Consider the following 22,113-nt stretch of genomic DNA (forward strand, 5'->3'; position numbering starts at 1 on the left):
AACTAAATACAGCTGTGTGGCAACATTAAGATTTAAAGTGCTTATACATATACAGTACATTTCATAACTCTAGAAATAATCATAATATTATACTGAATGATCATGTACTTTCATATTTGTTAATAAATCATAACATATATAAGCATCTGTTATCACTGTAATAACATACATAAAAACATCTGTTGTAACTGTAGTACTGAAAATATACTCAGGATGAATAGCTAGCTAATGTCATGTATTATCCCCTATGACGGGTTGTGCAGCCTGAAGGCGGGACCCGACAATGGTTGGCCGACCACTGCCGGATCAAATATGTCTGTAAGTACGATGGGCCCGCCACACCCTGGTCCAGACTGCCAGGTGGACGTCCACACTCTACTGAAAGTCACATCGACTATCCATCTCCCATCCGCTCGTGGGACGGTTAGCACTAATCTGACGTAGATATCTGATCTACACATATAGCTACGGTATCGAGCCCTGAACTGAACTAAACTAACATCCTGATTGTAATAACATATAATACATGAACATACATAATATCATCACGGCCTCGTGCCGAAAACATAGATACGACCTCATGCCAAAATCATACATATGGCCTCGTGCCAAAATCATAATAAATACGGTCTCGTGCCGATAACATAATAAATACGGCCTCGAGCCAAAACATAAATACGGCCTCATGCCGATAACATACATGTGGCCTCGCACCAAAATCGTTTCAGGTATTTATATTCTGAAAGCAACTCATTGATCATATATTCATCAAACTTAGTATAGCATAATTCGTTTTTTCAAAATACTTGAAAATATGCTTTGCTCGTAAAATCATTCATATCATGATTCGCTTCACATAAAAATAATGTTCATGCCACACATGTGCTGTTAAGTCTTACTTCATATTTTAAAATCATCATTTCTGGCATCTTATACATACATATACATTTTCATCACAATAGCAGTATTTTCCAATCATACATTTTGATATGTAATATACAAAGATAGCATAGGCTTTTCTGAAAATAAATGTGCTCATAATTAATAATAATATGCATGGAAAATTACTGCTTTAGTTTATTCCCTTACCTGGCTACTGAGAAAGCCCCCAAAATATCCTAGGCTAACCCCCGTATGACTTCCTGATCAACACCTTGAAACTCAAAACTCCCAGTATTAAACATCAATATTTTCATGCGTACGTCAATTTATATAACTACCATAAAGTCTAATTTGACTTAAAAACCTTACCTCAACTCTGGGATGATTTCCAACTTCGTTTCCCCAACGATCCGCTCCGGCAAACTTGTAGGGAACTTCGCCAGGAGCGTCGTGGTAGCCTCAGATCTTCGATCCGGCGTAAAACTAGGCCAAAATCGAAGAGAGAGAGTGAGAGGGCCAAAGAGGAGAGAGAGAATGAGAGAGAGGAAGCTTCAAATGAAATAAAAATCGGATTTTTCACATATATATATTTATAGACAGCGGAATTCGTCGACGAGCCCGATCTTCGTCGACGAGTTCTTCATAAATTTCGTCGACGAGACCCTGTATTCGTCGACGAAATTCAGGCTGCCTCCGAACCCCTCTCGGCATTTTCTCATCGATGAAGCCCTGTGTTCGTCGATGAAATTCCTAAAGACTTCGTCGACGAAACCCTGTGTTCGTCGATGAACTCAGGCAATCTCTTAAAAATTATTTTATTCCCCAAATGCAATGTCTACGACCTCCTTCTGTTTTTGTCTCTATTTCCCTCTCTCTTTATTACTCAATTTCCAATTTAAATTTGGGTCATTACACAACCGGTGTTAAGTCCGCCTACGGGCCGCACAACCTTGTTATGAGGGGTTAAATCATGATGTACAGTTTTCCATGGTTTCATCACAGATATTTTTATGTATATAGATTTAAAAAACAACATCAGATATTTTATAGTACTCGAATTATGAATAAATAGTACTCAGAGATGTCAATTGTATTTTTAAACTATATAAGTGTACGATGTATTATGAGATGTTTTACCAGCTAAATTTAGTTTCAATTATTTGTTAGTATAATATGTTTGTAAGCTTAGTTGTCACATACTAGTAATAGCATATTTCCTCTTATTGAGCGTTATCTTATCTTAGTGATTTAATATTTTTCAGGTGATCTAGTTAGACGAGCGGATCAGGCTCGCAGATAAAGAGAGCAAGTACACTACCCTATTTGTAGGGTAAGTTTTAATAGGAGATTGTATTTTTGAGTAGTAACCAAGAGTTTTGGGTATATGATATTGGGATGATGTGTAATTATGTAATTATGTTTTGGGGAAAAACTAGATTCTAGTATTATAAATGTGGGTGTATGTTTTTTATGTTTTCCACTATTTAGGTATGTAATATGAGTAGGGTTTCCTCAGTGCTCACTTGGGGCCTAGGAGGTTATAGCAGACAATTCAAGGGTATCAGAGTAAATAAAAAAAATGGTATTTTTGGGTCATTACATATAAGATCAAGCGAGATGGCAACAATCAGGTGGAGCGATATAGTGCAAGACTGGTGGTGAAAGGGTATGCTCAGAAAGAAGGTATTGATTTTAACGAGATATTTTCTCCAGTTGTTAGACTTACTACTATCAAAACTGCATTGGTTATGTGTGTTGTGTGACAACCCGAATGAAATGGAATTTAAATAATAAAGAGGAAGGGAAATGGGAACAGTAAAAGAAGGAGGAAGTCGACTTCGTCGACGAATGTGAAGCGTTTTTCGACGACATTGCATTTTGGAGGGAAAAACCAAAGGGAGTCATCAGGGCTTCGTCAACGAATACAGGAGATTCGTCGACGAAGGCTTAAGAGAATTAGTTGACGAAGACTGAATTTCGTTGACAAAGAAATACCGAGAGAGTTTTGAGCCGACTAAATTTCATCGACGAGGAAATTTTATCAATTAATTTGGTGGTGCTGGATATGCATAGGTTTGACATTATCTTTGGCATGAATTGGGTAGCAGTTAATTCTGCTATTATAGACTGTTGTGCAAGGGAAGTTATATTCAGACCTCCAAGGAAACCAGAATTTAGATTTACAGGGTCGCGAATGCAGTCCTTACCTTAGATGGTCTCAGCTGTTTAGGCAAGGAGACTGCTCCAAGATGGCTGTTTGGGATGCGTGGTTTTTGTGAAGGAAATGTTAGAAAATGAATTGAAGCTTATCAATACGCCTGTGGTGAAAGAATTTACAGACGTGTTCCCGGATGAATTACCAGGTTTGCCACCTGATCGAGAGATAGATTTTCCCATAGATCTACTTCTAGGTACAATGCCTATCTCTAAAGCACCGTACCTAATGGCGCCAATAGAGTTGGCAGAATTGAAAGACCAGTTACAGGACTTGCTTGATAAAGGTTTCATACGATCTAGTGTATTGTCGTGGGGAACTCCAGTACTATTTGTGAATAAGAAAGACAGGTCTATAAGGATGCGCATAGATTAAAGAGAGATTGATAAAGTTACAATTAAGAATAAGTATCCTCTACCCTGTATCGATGATTTGTTTGACCAGCTCCAGGGTACACGGGTGTATTCCAAGATCGATCTCAGGTTAGGCTATCATCAGGTAAAGGTGAGAGCGGAAGATGTATCGAAGAAGGCTTTCAGGACCAGGTATGGGCATTACGAGTTTCTTGTTATGCCATTTGGTCTGATGAATGTTCCTGCGGTATTTATGGACTTGATGATAAAGTCTTCCACCAATACCTAGATCAATTTATTGTTTTTTTTATTGATGATGTACTGGTTTATTCGAGGAATCATGAGGAGCATGAAATACATTTGAGGTAGGTTTTGCAGATGCTCAGGGAAAAGAAGTTGTATGCAAAGTTCAGCAAATGTGACTTCTGGCTCGAGAAAGTTGTGTTTTTAGGGCATGTTATCTTAGGAGACAGAATTTCTGTAGATCCTAGCAAGATTGAGGCGGTAGTGAACTGGGCTAGATTGAGGAACGTCCAGGAGATTAGGAGTTTCTTGGGGTTAGCTGGTTATTATCGTCGTTTTGTCAAGGGGTTCTCAGCTTTATCAGGGCCTCTAACACGATTGACAAAGAAGAATGCTAGATTTGAATGGAACGACAGCCGTGAGTAGAGTTTTCAGGAGCTGAAGCAGAGGTTAGTCACGGCGCCGGTATTGATCATCTCGTATGGGGTTGAGGGCTATACTATCTACAGTGATGCGTCCTTGAAGGGACTTGACTGTGTGTTGATGCAGCATGGCAAGGTAGTGGCGTATGCGTTTAGACAATTGAAAGAATATGAAAAGAACTACCCTACCCACGATCTTGAATTGGCTGTAGTGGTACACACATTGAAATTTTGGAGGCATTATCTGTACGGTGAGTAGTGCGAGATTTTTTTTTCCGACCACAAGAGTTTAAAATATTTCTGCCCAGAAGGAATTGAATATGAGACATAGAAGGTGGTTAGAGTTGATTAAAGATTTTGATTGTACTATTAGTTACCACCCAGGGAAAGCAAACGTGGTAGCTGATGCACTGAACAGGGAAGTCTGGAGTATCAGCGTTAGTAGCTATGGAGGTCCAGCGTCCGATCATGATGGATCTAGAGAGACTTGGCATTGAATTGATAGAGAGTAATACTCCAGTATGTATCGCCAGCCTAGTGGTATAGCCTACTCTGCAGGAAATAATTAAAGCTACCCAGAAAGAAGATCCAAAATTGGTAGAGGTAATGGACAGAGTGCAGAGTAGTCAGGGAGAGGAATTCTACATTTTAGATGACGGAGCTTTACGATTCCGTTCCAGACTGTGTGTTCCTGTTGAGGCTGATATCAGGAGGACTATTTTAGATGAGGCTCACAGATCTTTGTATATAGTTCATCCCAGAAGTACGAAAATGTACAGGGATCTGCGAGAGTTTTACTAGTGGAGTGGAATGAAGAGGGAGATTGTCGAGTATGTAGCCTAGTGCTTGACGTGCCAACAGGTAAAAGCTGAGCACCAAAGACCAGCGGATCAGTTGCAGCCACTATTTATCCCAGAGTGGAAGTGGGATCATATATCCATAAACTTTGTTTCAGGGCTGCCGTCGACATCGCATGGTCAGAATGTGATTTGGGTGATAGTAGATCGGTTGACTAAGCCCATTTTCTCCCTATCAAGATTAGCTATTCCCTCAGCCGATTGGCAGAGATTTACGTTCAGGAGATAGTTCGTTCTCATGGGGTGCCTGTATCTATTGTATCAGATCGAGACCCGCAATTCATGACACGATTTTAGAGGAGCTTGCAAGAAGCTCTGGGGTCTCAGTTATCGTTTAGTATGACATTTCATCCTCAGTTAGACGGACAAACTGAGAGGATGATATAGACACTAAAAGATATGCTCCGAGCATGTGTTTTAAACCTTGGGGGTAGTTGGACACAGTTCATGCTACTAGTGGAGTTCGCGTATAATAACAGTTATGAGTCCAGTATTGGCATGGCACCATTTAAGGCACTGTACGGTAGGAGATGTTGATCTCCTTTATATTGGGACGAGATAGGTGAATGGCGAGTTGTGGGGCCAGAGCTGGTACGACAGGCGTACGATAAGGTACGACTCATCAAGGAAAGAATCAGTGCAGCTCTGAGTCGACAGAAGAGTTATGCTGACAATCACCGCAGGAATTTGGAGTTCGATGTGGGTGATCGCGTATTTTTGAAGATAGCTTCGTTAAAAGAAGTTATGAGATTTGGTAGGAAGGGTAAGCTTAGACCTAGGTTTATCGGTCCATTTGAGATTTTAGAGAAAGTGGGGCCAGTGGCTTATAGGCTAGCTTTGCCACCCACATTATCCAGAATTCACAACGTATTCCATGTATCTATGTTGAGGAAATACGTCCTAGATCCTTCTCATATTATCAGCTATAGTGAGTTAAAGCTCAGTGACTCACTAGTCTATGAGGAGATACCAGTGCAGATTCTGGATAGGAGCGAACAGGAACTACATAGTAAGAAGATTCCTCTGGTAAAAGTTCTATGGAGGAATCATGCGATAGAAGAGGCTTGTTGGGAGCTCGAGGAGCAGATCAGATAGAAATATCCACAATTATTTCAGGAAGTTTAAATGTAATTAGAAAATGTGAGTAAATATGTAGTTTTCTTTTGCAGGTACATGTAATGTTTAGTAGTAAGAGGTATTTTGGTATGTGTAATCTCCCAGAACTTGAGTTGTAACCACGATATCCTCCACCATAAGTGAGGGTAAGTAATAAAGTAAGCAGACCATTTTTGCCTAATAAGGGATGATGAATTATGTGAATAGTAAATTTCGAGGATGAAATTTTATAAGGAGGAGAGAATGTGACAACCTGAATAAAATGGAATTTAAATAATAAAGAGGAAGGGAAATGGGAACAGTAACAGAAGGAGGAAGTCGACTTCGTCGACGAATGCGAAGCGTTTGTCGACGACATTGCATTTTGGAGGGAAAAACCAAAGGGAGTCATCAGGGCTTCGTCGACAAATATAGGGGATTCATCGACGAGGGCTTAAGAGAATTTGTCAACGAAGACTGAATTTCATCGACGAAGAAATACCGAGAGAGTTTTGAGTTGACTGAATTTCGTTGACGAGGACTGGATTTTGTCGACGAAATTATTGAAGGATTCGTCAATGAATTACGTGGCTCGTCGACGAATCCAATTCTATAAATAGAAAAATCCAGATTTTTAACTTCATTATTAAGCAATCTTCGCCCTCTCTCTCTCCTCTTCGGCTCTTTCTCTCTCTATCTCATCAATTTTGGGCCAATTTTACTGCAGATCGACAATCTGAAGTCACCACGACGCTCCTGGGGAAGTTTTCTCCAAATCTGCCAGAGTGGATCGTTGGTGAAAGTAAGTTGGAAATCATCTATAAGTTGAGGTAAGGCTTTTTAAGCTAAATTTGGTCTTACGACAGTTATAGGAAATGATGTACATGTAAAAATATTGAAGTTTAATACTGAAAGTTTTCAATTTCAGGGGTATTGATCAGGAAACCCTACGGGTGTGAGATTAGACTTTATAGGGGCTCTTCTCAGTAGTTAGGTAAGGGAATAAACTAAAGCAGTCATTTTCATACAAATTATTATTATTTATAAGAAAAGTTATTTTCTAGAAAGCATGTATAATAGCTACAGATTACGAAGGAAAATGTATGTTTGAGAAAATACTATTATCTGTTGAAATGTGTATATATATGTATGAGATGCCAGGAAATATGATTTTAAAATGTAATGTATGGTTTTATACAGCAAATGTGTGGCATGAATATTATTTTATATGGAAAATGTTATGATATGATAATGATATGAATGTAGTATGATTTGAGAAGTTATGAAAGTATACAGTACATTATCGTTCTAACAAATATATGATTAAATGATTATTTTCAGAATGATGCATTTATATATGATTTCGGCGCAAGGTCGTATATATGTATGATTCCTGCGCAAAGTCGTATTTATGTATGATTTCGGCGCAAGGCCGTATGTATGTATGATTTTGGCGTAAGGTCGTATTATGTATGATTTTGGCACAAGACCGTATTTATGAAATGTTCGGCACAAGGCCGTAATTATGAAAGATGCTATATTATCATGTACTAAATGTTATCAGAACCCAGATGTTAGTTTAGTTTAGTTTCAGGAGCTCGGTACCGTAACTATATAGATTAGATATCTATGTTCAGATTAGTGCAAACCACTTTACGAGGGGGTGGGAGATGGATAGTCGGTGTAGCTTTCAGTGTAGAGTTGTAGACGTCCACCTAGCAGTTCGGACCAGGGTGTGGCGGGCCCATCATACTTACAGACATATTTGATTCGGCAGTGGTTGGCCAGCCATTGTCGGGTCCCGCTTTCGGGTTGCACAACCCGTCATAGGGGGTAATACATGATATTAGCTAGCTATTCATCCTGGGTATATTTTCAGTATTACAGTTATAGCAGATGTTTTATGTACGTTATGAGTTATTAGCAAATATGAAAATGTATGATTATTCAGTATGATATAATGAATGTTTTCCGATTTATGAAATGTACTGTATATGTATAATTGCATTAAATATTCAAGTTGTCACACAACTGTATTTAGTTTATTTTCCCTTACTAAAAAATGTCTCACCTTCTAACTAAATATATTTTTCAGGAGACCCTGAGTGACCAGCGGGTCATAGCCGCTGTTGAGTTAGGGATATTACCCTGATAGGAGGGCAAGATTTTTGTACTAGGGTCAGAATTATTTTTTATTTGACCATAGAGTTATTTTGATGTTTATAAGGATGTATAAAAATACAGTTTTATGATGTGTAGTAAACTCTGGTATTATGCTTGATGGATGGATGATTTAAATTTTATGATTGCTGCTACTTAGGTTTCCACTGTGATTGATAGGTGTCCCCCTTACCCACGGGTTCGGGTTGACTTTTCCATTGATTATATTACATTTTATGTTAAGAAATTGAGGTTATTACATCTTGTGTTCGATTTATATTTTAAACAATTAGATGTTAAAATTGCTTTTCTTCATGGAGAACTTGAAGAAAATATTTACATACTCTAACTAGAAGTTTTGAAGAAAAAGGAAAAGAAAACTTAGTTTGCAAGTCAACCAAATCTCTGTACGGCTTAAAAAAGGTGCCAAGATATTGGTACAAGAGATTTGATTCCTTCATAATTAGCCTCAGATACAACAAACTCGATTCAGACCATTGTATGTACTACAAGAGATTTGGTAATAATGATTTCATTATTTTGCTGTTGTATGTGGGTGATATGTTGGTTGTAGGCCCTAACAAAGAAAGAGTCCAAGAATTGAAGGCACAATTGGTTAGGAAGTTTGATATGAAGGATTTGGGACCAGCAAACAAGAATTTAGTGATGCAAATTAATTGAGATAAAAAAGATAAGAAGCTTTGGCTTTCTCAAAAGAATTATTTGAAGAAAATCTTGCAACGCTTCAACATACACGATTGTAAGCCAATTTCTATCCCACTCCCTGTCAATTATAAGTTATCCTCAAGTATGTATCATAGCAATGAAGCAAAGAGGATGGAAATGTCTTGAGTACCGTATGCATCATTAGGGGGAAGCCTAATGTACGCTATGATTTGTACGAAACCGGATATTGCTTAGGTAATCAATACGGTCAGTCGGTTCATGGTGAATCGTAATAGAGAGCATTGGAATGCTATGAAGAGGGTCCTAAGATACATCAAAGGGACCTCAGATGCTGCATTATGTTACGAAGGATCGAAATTCATTGTTAGGGGATACGTTGACTCAGATTTTGCAGGTGATCTTAACAAAAGAAAATTCACTACAGGTTATGTGTTTACTATTGCAGGAGAAGCAGTAAGCTAGGTATCAAAGTTGCAGACTGTTGTGGCATTGTCTACGACTGAAGCTGCATATGTGGCAACTACGCAGGCTTACAAGAAGGCAATCTGGATTAAAAGACTATTGAAAGAACTCGAGCACAATCAAGAGAAAATTTCTCTATATTGTGACAATTAGAGTACCTTGCATATTACAAGAATTCGGATTTTCATTCTAAGACAAAACACATCAGAGTACAATATCACTTCATTCAAGAAGTTGTGGAGGAAGGAAGTGTGGACATGCAAAAGATTCACACCAAAGGCAACCTAGCAGATGTCATGACAAAACCAATCAATGCTGACAAGTTCATATGGTGTAGATCCTCTTATGGCCTAATAGAAATGTAAGTGGCATGGAAATGGCAAGACCAGAAAGGATGAAAAAAATGTATGAAAATGACTTGAAGTGGGAGAATATTGAATTGTAAAGTCACTAGCATTCAAAGTCCAATATGGTGGTTGTACTATTCATTTGGTCATTGCACTAATCATATGGTGGCTGCACTATTCATATGATGGTTGTACTATTCATATGGTGGCTACACTATTCATTTTATGGCTTTGAAAAAGAGACTTACAAACCCTTATAAATAGGATAGTGGTGGAGAAGGAAAAAAAAATCATCCCAAGCATCTCCAACTCCAGCTTAAAAAAGAGAAAAATCAAGTATTCTCCTGAATAGTGTCCCTATTGTAGCATGTGTTTTAGTTTCTCCTTTTTCTTAGGGAGATTTGCATACTCCTAATTCAAAAGAGAGAGAGAGAGTTATCATTGTTTTCTTCTTGTAATTAGAGAGAAGTTGTATCATCATTTTCATAGTGGATTCCTTCTACTTTACCTGTGGTTTTTCCCTCGATTTGTTTGGGAATTTTCCACATAAATCTTGGTGTCAATTCCTGCTTTCTCATTTCCTATTTTAGTTGTGCGATATTGTTCCTACCTATTCAATTTCCTAACATTTGTTTTATTATCCCAATTTCAGAAGATTTTAATATGTATAAAAATAACGTGAATCAAATAAAATGATGGCATGAATTTAAAATATAATTAAAATAAAAATACACATAAAGTTTGTAGAATTTTGAAAAAATAATAATAAGTTATTTAAAAATATTTTTATTAACATTCAAATTTCATGTGGAATAAGTTTGTTTTTTGTAACACTAAAAAATGAGTTTTAGTATATAATAAAGTAAAAATCATTATAATAATTTTTATTTTATTATAATTCTTAATTCCTATTTTTGTGTTTTTCTTATTTAAATCATATATTTTTAATTGTTACCGTTCAAGTTTTAATTCAACTTGTTAATTTTTTTTTTTAGCATTGAATTTCAATTTTTAGTTTTAGTGTGAGTTGTCATTACTTTATTGGATTAACTTATGAATAACATGATAGGTTCGATCTACCTAATAATTTCTCCACTCAGAAAGGTATGATCCCGACTTTCTAAGCGTGGTCTTATGCTTACTCACATGAGCGGGCCGCGTTGAGTTGTCGCGACTAGGGTGTGAGTCAAACTTACTCACTAGCTATTTAGACTCGACTTGTTCTCTAACTCGATTCAATTTGATTCTATTCGAGTTTGAGTTGAGTTTAAACTACTTGAATATTTTAACGAGTCGAATTTGAGTTCAATAATAGTACGTAAGTCGATTTTCAAGCCTAATTGAGCTTTTTAATTTTATTATTTTTACATTACATATGTCATATAATATATATATATATATATATATATATATATATTTAGTATTAGTTGAGTCAATTTCGAGCTTTATGAACATTTTTTTTTTTTTTAAGAAAAAGCCGAAAGCCACCCACATAGCGGGTCCGTTTCAAGTTTATTAATAACTCTTACTTATGGCGGAGAAATATTGTAAAAAAAAAAAAGGACACTTGGGGCTTAGATAATAACCAATAAAACACCACATGCATCAACCTAAACAAAAGAAGAAAACAAACGTATACCAAAATAAAAAATAAACTAACTAAACACACTCATATAAGTCATATTCATCTTATCTAATCTATACAAACATTTGATAATTCTAGAACGTTTACTACTATTTATAAACAAACTATTTCTGCTCATGTCAACTTGTCGAACCAAAGTATCTGTCACTTTATTCCCTTTTCTATACAAATGATTTATAGAAAAATATACTTCCTCCGATAAACCATTAAGCTGCTCTTAAAAATTTCACATTCGAGCTTTATAAACTTGTAGCTCAATCGAATTTGAGTTTAACAATTAAGAAATTAATTGAGTTCAAATTGAATTTCGAACTTAAAATACTTGAGCTAATATACCCCGACAAGTGGATAAATGATTTCCAAGTTTGCACACGCACATTGTTGTGGTTGAGAAGGAGGTGGGCTGGCTTTCTCAGCGCGCAGGGAAACATCAGCATTGAGCAGCGAAAGAGATTTCAGATGTTGACTCGGAGGAAGGATACGCAACGGAACCTCAAAACCTCATAAAGTAAAATTGAATGCATGCTGAAAACAGAGGAAAACGGATACACGTATCAACGCGTGTGAATTGAAGTTCCAACCACTCTGCTGCGAGTAATTAAAACAGGGCTGGCACTCTCTGTCGCCCCTTGACAGCACCTACGAGGATGAGTCGGTGAATTTAATTGAAAGCATGCGGTGCTGTCCCGGAAGCAATGCCATTGGAAACGAATTTAGAAATTAATTGAAGTGCCAAAAGAAGTCAACATGCGAGCTTCAGTTGGTATATGTTAAATTTGAAAAGTTAAAAATTGATGCAGGAGATATCAGAGCAGTGAAAGGCAAAACTATAATCCAAGGACAAATATCAGTGGTGAAGTTTTTGCTAATACGTGGTTTGAGGAGATGAGGCTGTGATACAATTTTTATAATCATGAGTAGCTGTAAAATAAATTTATAATAATCTGTTTTGTTTTCTATTTTATTTTACCAGCTCTTGTATATAAAATAGCTGGTATGTATTCAGTTTTTTACATGCTCTATATTCGGTCAAGCACGAATGGAATTCCGGTTCACTTCTTGATTCATTCAATAAAATCAGACAGTGTACTCAGTTTTTTACATGGTATCAGAGCTTCGATTTAGAGCTTGGGCTAGCTTAGAATCAATGATTTCCTAACCAATTTTCTTTTCATTTTTCTGTAAGAACCCAAAATATGAAAAATGGGTTTAAATATTAAGAGAGGGGCAAAATTAGAAATTGCCGCGTCAAAGGACTATAAAAAGAAATTTCATTTGCTTCCTCATTAAGAAATCTCAAATATTTCTCTCTCTCTCTCTCTCTCTCTAAACCTCTCCCTACTCCTTCTCTCTAGAATTCTTCGCCGATCGTTGACGGAATCGGAAAACGGAAGCTACCACGAGGATCGTGGAAGGATTCTCTACAACTTCTACGGATCGGAATCTCGTTTTAGAGATTTTCGGGTTTCGGCATAAAATCGAGGTAAGACTCGGTTTTCAATTCTAATCTGGTAGATTTATAGGTAACTGTCATGTGAACATATTCTGTACTGTGATTTGTAGGTTTTGGAACTCGGTTCGCTGTTTAGGGACCTTGGAGTTCGAGATTTGCTTACGGGGTTAAAGTAAGGGGAACTATATTTATATTAGTTATTTTTTAAATCGGACTTGGTGGAACTGTGATCCACGGTCCTATGTGTGTTTTGACTACTCATTTGGGGGATCTAACGAAAAAAACTATGGGTTTTTCATTATTATAGTTTTGGGAAAAAGGGGGCGACAGGCTAAATCCTGGATTTTGTTTGAAAATCGAGTATATGTGTGATTTATACTGTGATATTGGGATGGCCGTGCCTTGACTTGTTTAAACTGTATTTGTTTGGAAAACCATGATTTAGATTACCAAATGAGTGTAGTTTGTTTGGTTATATAAGCATGCATGTGTGTGTGATAAGTTGAAATGCTAGTAGGAACGCGGTTTCGAAATTGTTCCAGGTACTGAGAGTGTCCGGCTCTATATACGAGGGTGTGTTATCTCCTGCCATGTAGGCAAGAGTGTCTGGCTCTATATCCGAGGGTGTGTTATCTCCTGCCATGTAGGCAAGAGTGTCCGGCTCTATATCCGAGGGTGTGAGCCTATTTCGGCAGATTAGGCCGAAGGGTGTGGATCCACCAGTTTAGCGCTGGTACGATGCCATGGGAGTCGAGGACTAGTCATGTGCCAGTGGCACCGTGTTCGTGGGTTGGCTACGGACCAACGCCATATGTCGCGGGCCGGCTTCAGGCCGAAGAGTGTGACGACACTGAGAATTACTGATCATGTGTATGTATTGTGACGAGGTTGCATATAAATGGTCGTCATATATGTGCGTGTATGCACTGTGTAAATTAGTACTGAAATGCATTTAACTGTGTGTATGTTGTATCATGATAACACTCAAATGCCACACACCGATATAACTTGTGTTCTTCCTTACTGAGAGGTGTCTCACCCCTACTGTACATACATTTTTACAGGTCCTTCGAGTAACCGAAACTAGCGTCCTGGTATAGGGAGCGTAGTGTCTAGTGTACTGCGTTAGCACTTGGGTAAGTGTTAGGACTGTAGTTTTGTTGGGTTGCCATTTTGAGTTGTATTTGGGCACCCAGTTTGTACGTTTTGTTATAGTCATGTTTTGCTCTTGTATAGACTCTAGTATGGTACTGCATATGTTGATATAGAATGACTTTTTCTGCTACGTATATGATTATGATTGGATGTGTTTAGGGTGCCTGAAACCCCACGGGGTCAGGCCCTCATCCAGTGTACTGTATCTGTGTTGATTTGTATGATACAGGGACAAGTTAGGTTACAATTTTCATCCCTAGGTCCCATTTCCGGGTTCGGGGCGTGACATTTTCTGCTTGAATTTTCAATCAAGTTCTGGAGCATAATTCATGGCATCCTCCGAATCAAATGATCAAACAAATCGTATTACTCCACTGACCACTGAGACCAGTTCTTCAAATCTATATTTTCTCAATTCAAATGAAAATCCAGGTAATATCTTGGTTACACAACCACTGCTTGGAATGAAGAATTATCACTCTTGGTCAAGGGCTATGATATTAGCTCTCACTGCAAAGAGGAAGATGGGTTTCATTAATAGCAAAATTGCTGAGCCAAGTCCAGAATCTCCTCTTTATGAAGATTGGTTAAGCTGCAACACAATGGTGGTTTCATGGATGATCAATTCCATTCATGTTGATGTCTCGAGTAGCATAATGTACTGTCAAACTGCCAGAGAAATGTGGCTTGAATTGCAACAACTTTTTTCACAAGGTAGTTGTAACGACCCGAATCAAATGGTAGTTAAATAATAAAAGAAAAGGGATATGGAAACCAGAAACAAAAGAAGTTCGTCGACGACATTGAACTTTGGAAGGACTAACGGAAAAATGGGGGATCAGCAGGACTTCGTCAACGAATACAGGGGATTCGTCGACGAAGGTTTAAGAGAATTCGTCGACGAACACAGGGGCTCATCGACGAGAAAATACCAAGAGGGGTTTTGAGGCAGCCTGAATTTCGTCGACGAATACAGGGTCTCGTCGATGAAATTTGTGAAGGACTCGTCGACGAAATCCTCTGTTTTATATATACGAAAATCCGGATAATTTAATCTTCTCAAAGAAGCGAACACTCTCTCTCTCTTCCCCCTTCGGCTCACTCTCTCTCTCTCTCTTTTTTCGTTTTTGGGCTATTTTTACGTCGGATCGACAATCCAAAGTCACCACGACTGTAACGACCCGAATAAAATGGTAGTTAAAGAATAATAAAGAGAGGGAAATGGAGACTGGAAACAGAAGGATTGAATTCTGGACGGGCTAAAAGAAAAGAAGTAAGGGGGAGTTCAGTAGGATTTAATCGACGAATACAGGGGATTTGTCGACGAAGGTTTCAGAGATTTCGTCAACGAACACAGGGCTTCGTCGACGAGAAAATGCCGAGAGGGGTTTTTGAGCCAACTGAATTTTGTCGATGAAGGGTGGATTTCATCAACAAAATTTGTGAAGAACTCGTCAATGAAGGTCGGACTCGTCGATGAATTCAGCCGTCCTATAAGTATGAAAAATCCGGATAATTTGGCTTTTTAAAGAAGCCAATGCTCCCTCTCTCTCTCTCTCCCTTTCAGCTCACTCTCTCTCTCTTCGTTTTTGGGCTATTTTTACGCCGGATCAACAATCCGAAGTCACCACGACGCTCCTGGCGGAGTTCTCTCCAAATCTGTTGGAGCGGATCGTAGGAGAAAGCTAGTTGGAAATCATCCCAGAGTTGAGATAAAATTTTTTAAGTCATATTTGGTCTTACGCTAGTTATAAGAAATGTTGTGCGCATAAAAATACTGAAGGTTAATACTGGGGGTTTTCAGTTTCGGAGTATTGGTCAGGGAACCCCTCAGGTGTTAAACTTGAATGCTTTTGGGTGAAAACTTTCTACCCAATATTTGGGTTTTTGACAGTTGAGAAAAATATTGTATGCTTCAAAATACTGAACTTTAATTCTAGGATTTTTCATTTTCAGGGGTTGAGTTAGAAACCCTGCGGGTGCGGGGCAGTTTTATTAGGGGCTTTCCAGGAATCAAGTGAGGGGATAAACTAAACTAGTACTGTTTTGGAAAATGCTTATATATATAGTTATCATTTGATTTATGGAAAATGTATATAATTTTATATATATATGTCTTATATTTGCAAAATACTGTGAAAATGATCGTATGTTGAATGTGTGGAAAATTTACTGTGTGGCATGAGTAAAAATGTTGTGAAAGGTTGTTTTTTGGGAATGTGGATGAGATGGATTTTATAATGGAAAACCGGCGTATGGGCCGAGATGTTTTCATATATATATATATAGATGTGATTTGCCGGTGTACGGGTTAGAAGTGTGCTGCCATCGCCCCTGGTGTACGGACCAGTTTGGGTAGACCCATCGGACCTACGGACTAGACTATTGACTTGGCAGTGGTCGGCCAACCATTGTCAGATCCCGCCTTTGGGCCACACAACCCAGTCATGTGGGGGTAATACATGACAATAGTCAGCTAACCTACCAGGATTGTTTTATGTTATTATTATTATGACATGAGTTGAGATATGTTATGAAAATGCAGTATGTTCTACCATGTTGATTTATATATATATATATATATATATATATGTTTTCCCATATTTGATGAAACAGTACTAAATGTGTTATATATGATATATGTCGAACACGAATTACTCATGTTGCCACACACTAGTATTAGTTTATTTCCCTTACTGAGAGGTGTCTCACCCCTAAATCTTATATATTTTTTAGGAGCCCCTGATAGGAGAGCAGGAAAAGCCCCGCTGATCTAGAGTAGTGTTTGCCCTCTTTGAAAGGGTAAGTTTTTTGTAGGGACAGTTAGGATTTTTGTGAGAATTGTTCCTAGATTTATTTTTGGGATGTATATATACTAAGAGATAGTGTTTGTAGTACTCTAGTATGATGTATTGCACCTTATGATGAGATGTATATGATTTTATACTTTCTGTTGCGTAGGCTTCTGCTGTATGTTCTGATGTATCCCTAGTACCGACGGGTCCAGGTGGATTGTGACATGCTGAGTTGTGATGTTTGATGTTGGTATTATTATTATTATTATTATTAATATATATATAAGTGAAAAATGAGCGGGTCGTGACAACAACACTCCTAGTGGAGTTCTCTCCAAATCTGCTGGAGCGGATCGTGGGAGAAAGCTAGTTGGAAATCATCCCAAAGTTGAGATAAGACTTTTTAAGCCATATTTGGTCTTGCATTAGTTATAAGAAATGTTGTGCGCATGAAAATACTGAAGTTTAATACTAGAGGTTTTCAGTTTCAGGGTATTGGTCAGGGAACCCCTCAGGTGTTAAACTTGAATGCTTTTGGGTAAAAACTTTCTACTCAATATTTGGGTTTTTGGCAGTTGAGGAAAATATTGTATGCTTCGAAATACTGAACTTTAATTTTGAGATTTTTCATTTTCAGGGTGTTGAGTTAGGAACCCTGCGGGTGCAGGGCAGTTTTATTATGGGTTTTTCAGGAATCAGGCAAGGGGATAAACTAAGCTAGTTTCTGTTTTTGAGAAAATGCTTATATAGATATACTTATCATTTGATTTATGGAAGACGTATATGTTTACATATATATGTTTTATATTTTCAAAATACTGTGAAAATGATCGTATGTTGAATATGTGGAAAATCTGTTGTGTGGCATGAGTAAAAATGTTGAGAAATACTGTTTTCTGGGAATGTGGATGATATGGATTTTTATGATGGAAAATCAGTGTACGGGCCAAGATTTTTATGTGATTTTCCGGCATACGGGCCGTGCTATGTGACTGTGATTTGCCAGCGTACAGGCCGTGCTATGTGACTGTGATTTGCTGGCGTACGGGCCGTGCTATGTGACTGTGATTTTCCGATGTACGGGTCGTGCTATGTGACTGTAATTTGCCGACGTACGGGTCGTGCTATGAGATATGATTTGCCGGGGTACAGGCCGTGCTATGTGATTACTGTTTGCCAGCGTACGGGCTGTGTCATGTGTAGTTGGCGTACGGACCGAGCTATGATAAAATGTGTAATACCGGCGTACGGGCCGATGATTTTCATGATACATGTATATATGTGAAATGATATGATTGATGTGAAAATAAATGATATGAGATATTTATGTATCACAATTTTAGTATATGTATATGATATCACAACCTGGTTGGCTTGGTCTAGGCTAGCACTTGCACAGTACCGTTGCTATGTGTCCATGGTCCTCGTGATCATGATATTTGTGTTAACACCGTTGTACAGAGTGGTGTGAGATTGGATGGTCGATGTGGTTATTTTCAAGAAGTGTGCTATTATCGCCCCTGGTGTACGGACCAGTCTAGGTAGACTCATCTGACCTACAGACTAGACTATTGATTTGGCAGTGGTCGGTCAACCATTGTCAGGTCCCGCCTTCGGGCCATACAACCCAGTCATGTGGGGGTAATACATGACAACAGTCAGCTAACCTACCATGATGGTTTTTATGATATTATTATTATAATATGAGATGAGATATGTTTATGAAATGCAGTATGTTCTGCCATGTTTTGATGTACTTATGTTTTCCCAGATTTAATAAACAGTATTGAATGTGCTATGTATGGTATATGTAAAACACATAATACCCATGTTGCCACACACTAGTATTAGTTTATTTCCCTTACTGAGAGGTGTCTCACCCCTAAATTTCATCAACTTTTCAGGAGCCCAAATAGGAAAGCGGGAAAAGCCCCGCTGACATAGTGTGGATTATCAGCCCTTTTTGGAAGAGTAAGTTTTTGGTAGGGACAGTTGGGTTTTTATGGGAATTGTCACTAGATTCCATTTTTGGAGTGTATATACGGAGAGATAGTGATTGTAATACTCTGGTATGTTGTATTGCACATTATGATGAGATGTATATGATTTTATACTTTCTGCTGCGTAGGCTTCTGCTATATATTCTGATGTATCCCTAGTACCCACGGGTCCAGGTAGATTATGACCTGCTGAGTTAAAATGTGAGATGTGTGATGTTGATTTTTATTTTTATTTTTTAAAATATGTGAACTATGAGCAGGTCGTGACAGTTACTGAGTATTATACAAGATTCAAGAAACTATGGGATCAGCTGCTAAATTTAGAGCCATTACCAGAGTGTACATGTGGAGCCATCAAAGCTTTAAATGTTTCTCACGACAAGACTTATGCTATGAGATTTTTGATGGGTTTGAATGAGAATTTTGAGAATATAAGGACTCAAATTCTGATGCAAGAGCCTTTTCCTTCGATTAGCAAGATTTATGCCTTGGTTCTTCCAAAAGAGTCTCACAAGAATGTAGTACATGGAAGATTTTATACTGCAAAGCCTGATTCAGTGGCAATGTATTCAAATTTGAAGGGAAGTAACTTTGGTAATTTTACTTGGAACAATGGAAATAATAAAAATGAGAGACTTTTATGCACTCACTGCAATATGCTTGGACATACGATTGATAAATGTTACAAATTACATGGTTATCCACCAACATATAAACCTAAAGGAAGACCAAGTGCTAATCAGGTTATCTACAATTCTAGAACAGCACCTGAGAATGTTTCGATTCAATGTCCCATTTCTAAAACTCAGTGTGAGAAATTATTGACATTCCTCAATGCTGGATGTAACTCTGGTAAAAATCATCTTGCAGCCAATGTGAGTACTAGTAATGGATTGACTAGTTTGGTTTCTGGAGCTATTGATATGTGTTCATCTGCTGGTGTTACTGCTACTACTGATGTGTCAGCCATTACATCTTATCCTCAAACTCCTAACAATTACCTTGAAACCATGTCTGGTATTGTTTCTAATCTTTCTTTCAATCCAAATTTAACTCATTCCATTTTTTTAGCCAAACTGGTTAATAAAACTTGTTTTGAATCTGCTAAGTGGGTTCTAGACACAGGTGCTACTGACCATATAGTACATTCTGTGTCTTGTTTCAGCACTATAATTGCTACATTGAATTCTCATGTGAATTTTCCAAATGGTGAGGTAGCCTTAGTCACACATGTTGGGACTGTTAAAATTAATGAAAACCTCACCTTATATAATGTTCTTTGTGTTCCATCGTTCAGTTTTAATCTCATATCAGTTAGTCAACTTGCTAAATCTATTCAGTGTTGCCTTATTTTCTTTGGTAACTTGTGTTTCATCCAGGACCTTGCTCATTGGAGCACACTTGGTCTGGGTAAAGAGAGCAATGGTCTATAGCTGCTGGAAGATAGCAAGTCAGTTTCTTCTTCTGTTTCAACTGTTTCTTCTGCTAATAAAATTCAGCCACATATATGGCATTTGAGGTTGGGGCATCCATCAAATGCTAAGTTGAATTTACTCAAGTCAAATAATGTACAGATTGGTGATTCAAATGAAGATTTCTTTTGTGATGTTTGTCCTCTTGCCAAACAAAAAAGATTACCATTTAATGCAAGTTTACATATTTCCAACAATTGTTTTGATTTGATCCATTGTGATTTGTGGGGTCCATTTTTTGTATCTACCATTGACTCTTGCAGATATTTTCTCACTATAGTGGATGATTGCTCTAGATGTACATGGGTTTATTTTTTGAAACACAAATCACAAACTCAGTCCATATTAGAACAATTTTGTACTATGGTTGAAACTCAATTTTCTAGGAAAGTAAAAATCATTAGAACTGATCATGGAACTGAATTCATCATGAGTGATTTTTTTCCCAAAAAGGGAATTTTACATTATTTAAGCTGTATTGAAACCCCTCAGCAAAATGCAATTGTAGAGAGGAAACATCAACATATTTTAAATGTAGTAAGGTCACTCATGTTTCATTCCCATTTACCTTTACATCTTTGGGGACATTGTGTGTTAACTGCTATATATTTTATTAATAGAATTCCTAGTACACCTCTTTCTCACAAAACCCCTTATGAGATTCTTTATGGCAGTCTTCCTTCCTATGATCATTTAAGAATTTTTGGCTGTCTCTGTTATGCATCTACTCTTGCACATAATAGATCCAAATTTGCAGCAAGAGCAAGGAGGTGTGTCTTTCTAGGTTAACCTTTTGGCATAAAAGGTTACAAGGTTTTAGATTTATGTACAAATGCAGTTTTCATATCTAGAAATGTGGTTTTTCATGAACACATATTTCCTTTTGTTGATGGTAAAGCCCCAATTTCAGACCCATTTACTTCAATTCCTTAAGTTGATGATCTTACATCTTCCAGCTCAGGTAATAGATTTTTTGTCACTCCTCTTAATATACAAGATGAGTCTATTGCTTGTTCAGATTTTGTTCATGATCCTATTCCAGTTCAGGTTTCTCCTCTCCACTCAGATTCATTTCCTACAGTTTCTGATCCTACTATTCCTACAGTTCCTATTTCAGCCACATTTGAATCTGCTTCTCCATCAGTTCATGAATTACCATCAGCACCTCTCAGAAGATCATCTCGACAATCCACTAAACCAATTTACTTACAGGATTATGCTTGTGCTACTACTCATGCTATTTCTCATCCTTCTGGTGCACCTTATGATGTGGTTGATGGGCTCATTTATTCACACCTGGAGCCTTGCTATGAGTCATATTTGTTGACAGTCAGCATCATCACCTCAAGAGCCACAATCATTTTTTTCAAGCTGTTAAAGATCCTCTTTGGAGAGTTGCAATGGACAAAGGAATTCAAGCTCTAGAACATAATCATACTTGGGAGTTGACCACTTTACCTCCTAGTAAAACTCCTATTGGGTGTAAGTGGGTATATAAAATTAAATTGAATGTTGATGGAACAATGGACAGATATAAGGCAAGACTTGTGGCTAAAGGGTACACACAAAGGGAAGGCATTGATTTTCTTGAGACATTCTCTCCTGTTGCTAAGACAGTCACTGTTCGAGTTCTTCTTGCTTTGGCAGCTGTTAGATGTTGGCCTATTCACCAATTAGACATTAATAATGCATTTTTACATGGGGATTTAGATGAAGAAGTGTACATGTCATTGCCTCCTAGTTTTCACAGCAAGGGGGGGACTTCAATTGCTTCTTCTTCCTCACATTCAGCTCCTCTTGTTGTTTGTAAGCTACTTAAGTCTCTTTATGGTTTGAGACAAGCTTCAAGGCAATGGTATACGAAACTATC

This window comes from Malania oleifera, chromosome 10, assembly GCF_029873635.1.
Source record: "Malania oleifera isolate guangnan ecotype guangnan chromosome 10, ASM2987363v1, whole genome shotgun sequence".
In the NCBI taxonomy this organism is placed as follows: Eukaryota; Viridiplantae; Streptophyta; class Magnoliopsida; order Santalales; family Ximeniaceae; genus Malania; species Malania oleifera.